This window comes from Primulina tabacum, chromosome 6, assembly GCF_025594145.1.
Source record: "Primulina tabacum isolate GXHZ01 chromosome 6, ASM2559414v2, whole genome shotgun sequence".
NCBI classification, from domain to species: Eukaryota; Viridiplantae; Streptophyta; class Magnoliopsida; order Lamiales; family Gesneriaceae; genus Primulina; species Primulina tabacum.
This window is the reverse complement of record NC_134555.1, coordinates 22096683-22107142: the sequence shown is the minus strand read 5'-3', so window position 1 is coordinate 22107142 and position 10460 is coordinate 22096683.

The following is a 10460-nucleotide window of genomic DNA, read 5'->3' as shown; positions in this document are numbered from 1 at the left end:
GGATCGAAACCAAGGCTTGAATTCTCTAGACCCCTTAGAGTTTCCCTTCAAAAAGCTGTGCAAGTGTGCTGCCGTGTGCTTGAGAGAGGTGGAGAGTTTTCAGAAAATAGAATTAGGTGGCCGATAGTTGATGTTAGGAGTGTAGGGTTTTGGGAGACTAAATCATGTATTATATACTAATTAATTGCTAACATGGCTTTAGGCCCATTAAGCCAACAATTAAGCCCATTAGCCTTTAATTAGAATTAAATAAAATATTAACAAGGTTTTTGTTTAAATAAATATATGAATTTATTAGCCGGGTTGCCAAATAGCTCGTATTTTAGTTGAAAAACCAACACCAATACAATTTTCGTCCCAGCGTATAAAATCACCTCAAAACCATTTAATTTCAAAAATACTAAAAGCAACCACCCTATTCTTAAATAATTAAAAATAATTATTTAATAAAAATATTTTTCATTTTTCAGCCCTCGGTCCCCGTTTCTCGATCATCACTTGAATATTCCTTAAAAATACCATTTTATGCATGATGACAATAAAATCTCATTTAAATATAAACATGTATGTCACATAATTAATTAGCAATTAAAATCAATTAATTACTCATTTTTCATATTTCCTAGATTTGCATGCAGTTGGATTACGTCATCTTAATTTTGAACCTTACAATTCTTCCTCCCCTTAAATAAAATTTCGTCCTCGAACTTAGAACTTACCGAATAGATCAGGATAGCGACTCTTCAAGTCTCTCTCGGTTTCCCAAGTAGCTTCCTCTTGCGAGTGATTCATCCACTTGACCTTGACCATTGGAATGACTTTGTTCCGCAATCGTCTTTTTTGCCTTGCTAAGATTTGGATTGGCCTCTCTTCATATGTCATATTTGGAGTTAGTTGAAGAGGCTCATAATTAAGCACATGTGACGGATTCGACTTGTACTTCCGCAGCATTGAAATGTGGAACACATTGTGAACTCCTGCAAGCGCTGGTGGCAATGCCACTCTATAAGCTAGTGTCCCAATCCTCTCCAAAATCTCGAATGGACCAATAAATCTTGGATTCAACTTGCCTTTCTTGCCAAAGCGCATAACTCCCTTCATAGGTGCTATTTTAACAAATACATGGTTGCCCGCTGCAAACTCTAAGTCCCTTCGTCTTTTGTCTGCATAACTCTTTTGTCAACTTTGTGCGGTCTTCATTCTCTCACGGATTTTGACTACAAGCGCGGCCGTCTCTTCAATCACATCCGGACCAATATCTCTTCTTTCCCCAACCTCGTCCCAATGAATAAGAGATCTACATTTCCTTCCATAAAGTGCCTCAAAAGGAGCCATCCCGATTGATGATTGGAAACTATTGTTGTAGGTGAACTCCAATAGAGGTAACTTTGGTTCCCAACTTCCTTGGAAGTCAATAACGCAAGCTCGCAGTAGATCTTCCAAAATCTGTATAACTCTTTCTGACTGGCCATCGGTCTGAGGGTGGAACGCTGTATTGAACAATAACTTGTTCCCCATTGCTGCATGCAGACTTTTCCAGAAAGATGACGTGAATCTCGGATCCCTGTCAGAAACGATGGATACCGGAATCCCATGCAACTGAACTATCTCCGGAATATACAAGTCGGCATACTGAATCATGGTGAATGTCATTTTAATAGGTAGAAAATGTGCTGATTTGGTAAGACGATAGACTATCACCCAAATGGCATTCAATCCCTTAACAGTCTTTGGCAGTCCCACAACAAAGTCAATGGTGATATTTTCCCATTTTCACTCGGAAATAGGGAGTGGCTTCAATTTTCCCGCTGGTCTTTGATGCTCTGCTTTGACTTGCTGACAAGTCAAACACTCGGATACATATCTCAGAATGTCCTTCTTCATGCCTGGCCACCAATATAACAACTGCAAATCTCTATACATTTTTGTGCTTCCCGGATGAATGGAATATGGTGTGTCACGGGCTTCCTTCATAATAAGATTTCTCAAGGAATCGTCACTAGGAACCCATAGACGGTCTCGATAACGGACCAAGCCATCAACTACTGAATATAAATTCCGGCCCTTGGCTTCATCTCTAGCTCTCCACTTTTGCAACTGCTCATCAGTAGACTGCCCATCACGAATTCTGTCTCTCAAATTCGACTGTACTGATAATGTGGCAAGATTAGGGGCCTCGCACCTAGCATACACTGTAAGCTCAAACCGCTGTATCTCGGACTGCAACGGTCTTTGGAGTGATAAATGAGTGATAACAGCTGCTTTTCTACTCAATGCGTCTGCCACTACATTAGCTTTCCCCGGATGGTAGCTAATGTCACAATCATAGTTCTTTACCAATTCAAGCCATCTGCGTTGTCTTATATTCAACTCCTTTTGGGTGAAGAAGTATTTCAAACTTTTATGATCGATGAATATCTTGCACTTCTCCCCATAAAGGTATTGTCTCCAAATTTTTAGTGCAAAGACTACTGCTACAAGCTCAAGATCATGAGTAGGGTAGTTCTTTTCATGAATTTTCAACTGTCTTGATGCATAGGCCATAACTCGGTCGTTTTGCATCAGAACTGCGCCCAAACCAAGTTTATAAGCGTCGGTATAAAGAACATACTCCCCTTGCCCTGATGGCATAGATAACACTGGTGCTGATATCAAGGCTTGCTTTAACTTGTCAAAACTGTCTTGACACTCGGATCCCCAAATAAACTTAAGCATTTTTGTTCGTCAAAGATGTCAAAGGCACTGTAATAGATGAGAACCCCTTGATGAATATGCGATAATAGCCAGCTAGTCCCAAGAAACTGCGAATCTCGGTGACACACTTCGGTACTGGCCACTCTTTTACTGCCTCAACTTTACTCGGATCAACTTCCACGCCATCACTAGAAATGATGTGGCTCAGGAACGCCACTCTGTCAAGCCAAAACTCGCACTTGCTGAACTTTGCATATAGCTTCCTGTCTTGTAATACCTGCAGTGCGATCCTCAAATGACGGCTCTGCTCCTCTCTGCTCTTGGAATAGATCAATATGTCATCAATGAAGACAATAATAAACTGATCCAGATATGGCTGAAATACGCGATTCATGAGATCCATGAAAATCGCTGGCGCATTGGTCAACCCGAATGGCATGACCATAAACTCATAGTGCCCATATCTCGTGCGAAACGCTGTCTTGTGAACGTCAAACTCTTTGACTTTCAACTGATGGTATCCAGATCGCAGATCAATCTTAGAAAATATCGATGCTCCTTGCAACTGATCAAATAAATCTTCAACTCTTGGCAGTGGATACTTATTTTTGATAGTGACCCAATTAAGCTCTCGATAATCAAGGCAAAGACGCATGCTGCCATCTTTCTTTTTCACAAACAATACCGGAGCGCCCCATGGAGAGTAACTAGGGTGAATGAAACCCTTGTCTAGCAATTCTTGAATTTGATCTTTCAACTCTTTCATTTTGGCAGGTGCTAGACGATATGGTGCTTTTGATATAGGAACAGTTCCCGGCATAAGATCAATAGAGAATTCCACTTCACGATTGGTGGAATGCCAGAAACGTCGTCGGGAAATACGCTAGGAAAATCTATCACAATATCAACATCTTCTAACTTCTGACTGATGGATTCATGTGTAGTAGTGACACATGCTAGATAAGCTTGACATCCACGCTTAATAAGCTTCCTCGCACATAGACAAGAGATAATGTGTGGCATTTGCTTGTTTCTCGCCGCCTCAAAGACAAAAGATTTACCACTAGGTGGTCTAATAGATACTAATCGCTGACGAAAATCAATCGAAGCTCCATTTGCTGATAACCAATCCATCCCGAGTATAATATCGAATTCGGGCATAGGAAGCACAATAAGATCTGCCCGAACAACATCTTTGAATAACTGAAGCTCCAGATTCTTAACCATCTTAGACGTGAGCTTCTGTTCGCCGGATGGAATAGAAACTTCGAAACCCAAACCCATATCTTGAGGAGTAATTTTCAGTCTTTCTATGAAGGTTTCTGATATGAAAGAGTGTGTAGCTCCTGAATCTATCAAAGCATAGGTAGCTACACCTAGAATGATGATCCTCCCTGCGGTGAAAAATGTCTTTTAAATCTTTTCGTGTTGAATCTTAAGGATTTACTATCATTAATTCCCAAAGTTATATGAAGATTGCTCGTTGAACTTAAACATTTCTTGGATAAATGGCACTTTAGTCCTTCAACTTATGAAATTTGCAATATTGACCCCAAAATTTCCGTATTGTTGCAATTAAGTCCCTATATTATTCGAAATTATGATTTAGCCCTTCATGTTTCCAGAATTGCATTTTGATCCTTAAGATTTCAGAAATTGTACTTAGGTCCCTTATTTTCGAATTATTGCATAATAGTCCCTTTAATTTTTCGGAATTGCACAATAACCCCTCCAAAAATTCGAGATCTTTCCTAAACCCATTAATTATGATTTTCTTTAATTTGGGCCCTAAAACTTTTTATTTGGAACCATTTCATCCTTCACATAAAATAAGGCACAAAATTCAAATCATTTTCTATGGTTTCTTGAATCATAAATTAATTCTAACTAAATAGAACATGCAACCTCATCTTCACTAGGTTAATTCTAGATTCCCAAAACAATTCTATTAACCAATTTAACATTTCATGCAATAGTAAGCAATATAAAAATGTTAAATGACTAGGTTACCCGTGATGAGTGTAGTGACTGCTTCTTCCTCAACTTCCTCGGCATTCATAACATAAGCTCGTGCCGTAGTAGCTGCTTTTTTCTTTGGGCAGTCATTGGCTTTGTGTCCATACTCCTTGCAGTAGAAACATTTAAATGATCCCCATTCACACTTGCCAAGATGTGGGTGGTTGCACCGTTTGCATAGTTGCCTCTCAGCAGGCTTTGGTGCTCCCGGATTTTGTGGCTTTTGTGGCGGTGGCTTCTTGACTTGACCTTGGGGCTTTTGAGGCCCTTGAGGTCTAGGAGGACCAGTATTTGGCTTCTTATTCGGCTGATTGCTATTCTGGTAATGCTGCCTCTTGCGCTGAATCTCGAAATCAATGTCCTTCAAGGACTGCTCAGCCTGATATGCATAAGTAACTGCCATAGCATAATTCCCCGGTCGCATCATCCTAACTTTGTCCCGAATGGTAGGTCGTAGGCCATCCATGAAATGCCTAAGCTTTTCTTCCGCATCCCCAGCAATAAGGGGTACAAAGTGGCAACCCCTATCAAACTTCTTCACAAAATCAGCAACAGCTACGTCTCCCTGACGGAGAGTCATAAATTCCCTATTTATCCAGCTACTGACATCAGCAGTAAAGTATTTCTCATATAATTTTGTCTTGAACCGTGCCCAAGTGAGTTTAGTAAGGTCAACACCATGTTCGGCTCCTTCCCACCATAAAGAAGCGTCATCCCTAAGCAGATAAGTAGTACACCTCACCCGGTCAGCATCTCCCATGTCCAGATAGCTAAAATGTACCTCGAATGAACGGATCCAACCCTCAGCAGCAAATGGATCGATGGTGCCAGAAAATTCCTTCGGCCCTAGCCTCCGGAACTGCTCATAGATATCCTGCTGTGGCCTAGGTGGCTGCTGCTGCTGCATCTGCTGTAACTGCAGCTGTAACTGCTGCTGTTGTAACTGCTGCTGCTGTAATTGCTGCTCGAAGAGACGAGCAATACCCTCTAATGCACGAGTAGCAGGATCCCCTGGAGGAGGGGGTGGTGGCGGTGGTGCATTTCTTTGACTATTTCCTCGATGATTAACACTGTTCTCTTCCTGATTCTCGATAACGGGTGCACGTCTAGGAGGCATTTTATCTGAACGTTTTTTAAATTCTAACGTAACCAACATGCATTTAAATCTAAGTTCTCTAATCATGTGACATATCCTAATTCATTTAGCAATTTAAGCATGCAAAGCATAATTATTCAAAAAACTAGTAAGCATGTATCATAAACATAATATTCATATCATCATGCAGGTAACAACATACTGAATCACATAAAGCATGTTAAAACATACAACTTTGAGGCTTGACGACTGATCTTCCCGGCGCTGATGGTGGCAAATCCCTTAACAGGACCTTTGCTCTGATACCAACTGAAACGTCCGCCCTTTTTATTGCTTAAAAAGTACTAGAAATTATTATTTTTTTTAACACTCAATTTTCGGCCATACACATAAACCTCATGAAAATATTTTTATAAAATATTTTACCCTTTAAAATAAAACATCATCCAACAAGCGTTTTAAAAAATCAAGTGCAATAGTCATAAAACTGAAATCGTCTACTGTTACCAAACCTAAAAAGCAATAAGTTTGAAAAGTAAATCCCATACTAAACCTCTCAAAAGTCTCTCAAAAGCATAAATAAATAGTCTTAAAAATCTTTGACATAAATCATGAGTCATAAATCATAATGCGGAAAAAGTAGAAGCGCTGGTCCTGGGTTGTGTGCGCCTTCAGTTCAGTCAAATCACCCGTCAAGTCCTCCCTCAAACTCACCTGTATCCATCACACCTAGTGAGTTTAAAGACTCAACACGCCATCATCTTTATAGCAAGTAATACGTAATACAGTCAACATATAACAGTGAAAAATATTTGTACTTAAAATATCGTTTTCATTAAGATGCATAAACTTCAAACATGAACATTTTCGTAAATCTTTTATGATGCATGAACTTTAAATAGAAATATTTTCATAATGATGAATCAACCTTAAGCATAAACATTTTCATGACATGTATAACATAAACCTTAACCGTTTCTTTTTTCCTCAACATGACATGACATAAAACCTTTTTAACATGATCATGAACATTTTTCCTTTTCCTTTGTTGAATTCAGATCGTTAATTGTGACTTTCCTCAAACCTCAAAAGTCTATGGATCCATCTACATGTAATCACAGTACTGGGCGGCGGGGGACACCAGCGACACTCTCACCGGTCAACTGGGCCCTGGCCTATCATGATCGAATAGAAACACGATCGTCGGGGCTCCCTCTGGGGCCTTCTCCCATAAATGGGCTCCCTCTGGGGCCTTCTCCCCTCACGATATTCCCATTCTTACCTCAAACCTCATCTCCTCATAACCTCATATTCGCAATAATGGAAACACGATCGTCAGGGCTCCCACTAGGACCATCACCCTCACGACATAGCCATTATTAACGAATTAGTCACAATCACTTCACTTCCTTCAACATTTACATTTTCATCACTTTATAAAAATCATGCATAACATTTTGTTTTTGAAACCAAGCATGCAACATGTCTTTTAAATATCTTCCTTAAATCATAAAAACCCCTTAGACATTTAAAAATCATAAGTTAACCATGAACATTTCATAAACATTTAAAAATAATCATAATATCATAAAAATAGCATTTAGGGCACTGCCATGACGTTTACAAATTTTTAGATGTAAAAAGACCGTTTTACCCCTGGTTTTGACATTTTTACGATTTTGACTTTTTCTTAATTTCTTGACTCTAACATATCCCAATTAATTATTTAAGCCTAAATTAATTTTTCCATAATTTTATTTGGCTTAAAACTTAGACTTTTTCATATATCTTTAATTAATTGTTTTGACGGTGTTTTAATCCCGAAAAATCCCAAACTTTAATATAACATTCCTAACTTCTAAATTTAGTCTTTTTATATTATTTTAGCCCTTAGGGACCATGACTCGACCCCCGTGAGCCGTTTTCCACTTTTTCTTTATTTAAAACACCCTATTTGACACCTAAACTTCGACCCCGAGCCAACTTCCGATTTTCACGAGTTACCCCCAAACCATGTTGGTCCAAAACTTGCCCAACACCATATATTAGCCTACTGGACCTTATGTTTACCATGAAACCAAACCAAAACAAAAAACGAGCCCCTCCTAAGAGACCCTATGCTGGCCGAGAGTTTCCACTTGCATGGACTCTATGTTTTGGTGGCCAGACCCTAAGCCGACGCCCCAGCCCTTGAACCATCACCTTCTGCACCTTATTAGGACCCTAGTGAACCACCCTAGCCCAGCCCGTGCCCCATGCATCGAGCCCCTGGACTCCCGAAGCCGTGCTGAACCCTGCGCACTTTCGGCTGTGCAGTCGGGTAGAGTCCTAGCATGGCTAGGACTCTTCCCCAGCCTTGACCGTGAGTCCTAGCTTGGCTAGGACTCTCCCCCTGAACCTGTGCAAGACTCTATCCGAGCCCTGGCCCAAGCCAGGACCAAGCTCAACCCTCCCTCATGAAACCCGATCACCCTATCCCCAAGACAGTCGTGTACAGTTTTCTTCTTGTTTCCTTTGGTTTCTACCGATCTTGGGTGTGTGTGTGGGACTTTGTTTTACTTGAAAGCTTTGCTTAAACATAATATGGCATCATGGCAGCCCCTTAGCATGCAAAGAACAAATTATTTGAATCAAAAGTCAACTTCCCTCATGCCTACATGCAATATTACGAAAATTCTTAAAAATATTTCATGTTCTTCATGCATACAATAATTCAAACCATAATATGATATGATGGATGAGAAAAGAAAGATTTAGGCGTGCCTTTGCGTATTTAACGCACGAAAAACCGTTGACGTCGAAGAACGGATCGAAACCAAGGCTTGAATTCTCTAGACCCCTTCGAGTTTCCCTTCAAAAAGCTGTGCAAGTGTGCTGCCGTGTGCTTGAGAGAGGTGGAGAGTTTTCAAAGAATAGAATTAGGTGGCCGATAGTTGATGTTAGGAGTGTAGGGTTTTGGGAGACTAAATCATGTATTATATACTAATTAATTGCTAACATGGCTTTAGGCCCATTAAGCGAACAATCAAGCCCATTAGCCTTTAATTAGAATTAAATAAAATATTAACAAGGTTTTTGTTTAAATAAATTTATGAATTTATTAGCCGGGTTGCCCAAAAGCTCGTATTTTAGTTGAAAAACAACCACCGATAAAATTTTCGTCCCGGCATATAAAATCACCTCAAAATCCTTTAATTTCAAAAATACTAAAAGCAACCACCCTATTATTAAATAATTAAAAATAATTATTTAATAAAAACATTTTTCATTTTTCAGCCCTCGGTCCCCGTTCCTCGACCGTCACTTGAATATTCCTTAAAAATACCATTTTATGCATGATGACAATAAAATCTCATTTAACATATAAACATGTATGTCACATAATTAATTAGCAATTAAAATCAATTAATTACTCATTTTTCATATTTCTTAGATTTGCATGCAGTTGGATTACGGCATCTTAATTTTGGACCTTACACATCACTCCACACAAATTTCACATTCTTCTTTGTCAACGATGTGAGTGGAACTGCGATAGAGGAGGTTCCTTGAATAAACTTCCTATAATATCCTGCTAGCCCAAGGAAACCACGGATCTCTGATGCATTCAGCGGCACAACCCAATCTCTGACTGCTGCGACTTTCGCTGGGTCTACCTCAATACCACTGCTAGAAATAATGTGGCCTAAGAACGCCACCTTCTCTAACCAGAACTCTCACTTAATGAACTTTACGAATAGCTTGTGCTTTTGCAAGGTCTGCAACACTCCGGTCAGATGTCTGCTGTGCTCTTCATGATTCTTTGAGTATACGAGAATGTCGTCTATGAATACTATCACGAACTGATCAAGATACGGCTGAAATACACGATTCATGAGATCCATGAAGATCGCTGGCGCATTCGTCAAACCTAACGGCATCACCAAGAACTCGAAGTGGCCATAACGAGTCCTAAAAACAGTCTTGAGAACATCGGCATCTTTCACTCTCAACTGGTGATAACCATAACGCAGATCAATCTTTGAGAAAACTGAGGCCCCCTGCAACTTGTCAAATAAATCCTCAATCCTCGGGAGTGGATATTTGTTCTTCACTATAACCTTGTTCAATTCCCGGTAATCAATGCATAGCCTCATCGAACCATCCTTCTTCTTCACAAATAAGACTGGCGCGCCCCATGGTGAAAAACTCGGGCGAATGAACTCTTTGTCAAGAAGTTCCTGAATCTGCTTCTTGAGTTCTGTCATCTCTGTCGGTGCTAATTCGGTACGGCGCTTTTGAGATAGGTGCGGTACCTGGCATAAGCTCAATATAAAACTCCACCTCTCTCACAGGTGGCATAACAAAGACGTCATCAGGAAAAACATCTAGAAAATCCCTGACAACTGGGACATCGGAGGCTGACCGACTGGGTGTCTCGGGAACAGATACAAAAGTCACCAAAACGCTCGAACACCCTCTATGCATGAGCTTCCTATTCTTGACACAAGGTATTATACGCGGTAAAGGAAAGTACCTGTCTAGCTCGAATAAGAACTGCTCTCTTCCAAGAGGTCGGACTAGCACTGATCTTCGCTGGAAATCAATCAAAACTCTGTTCCTCAATAGCTAGTCCATCCCAGAATGATCTCAAACTCTGGCATCGGCAATATGA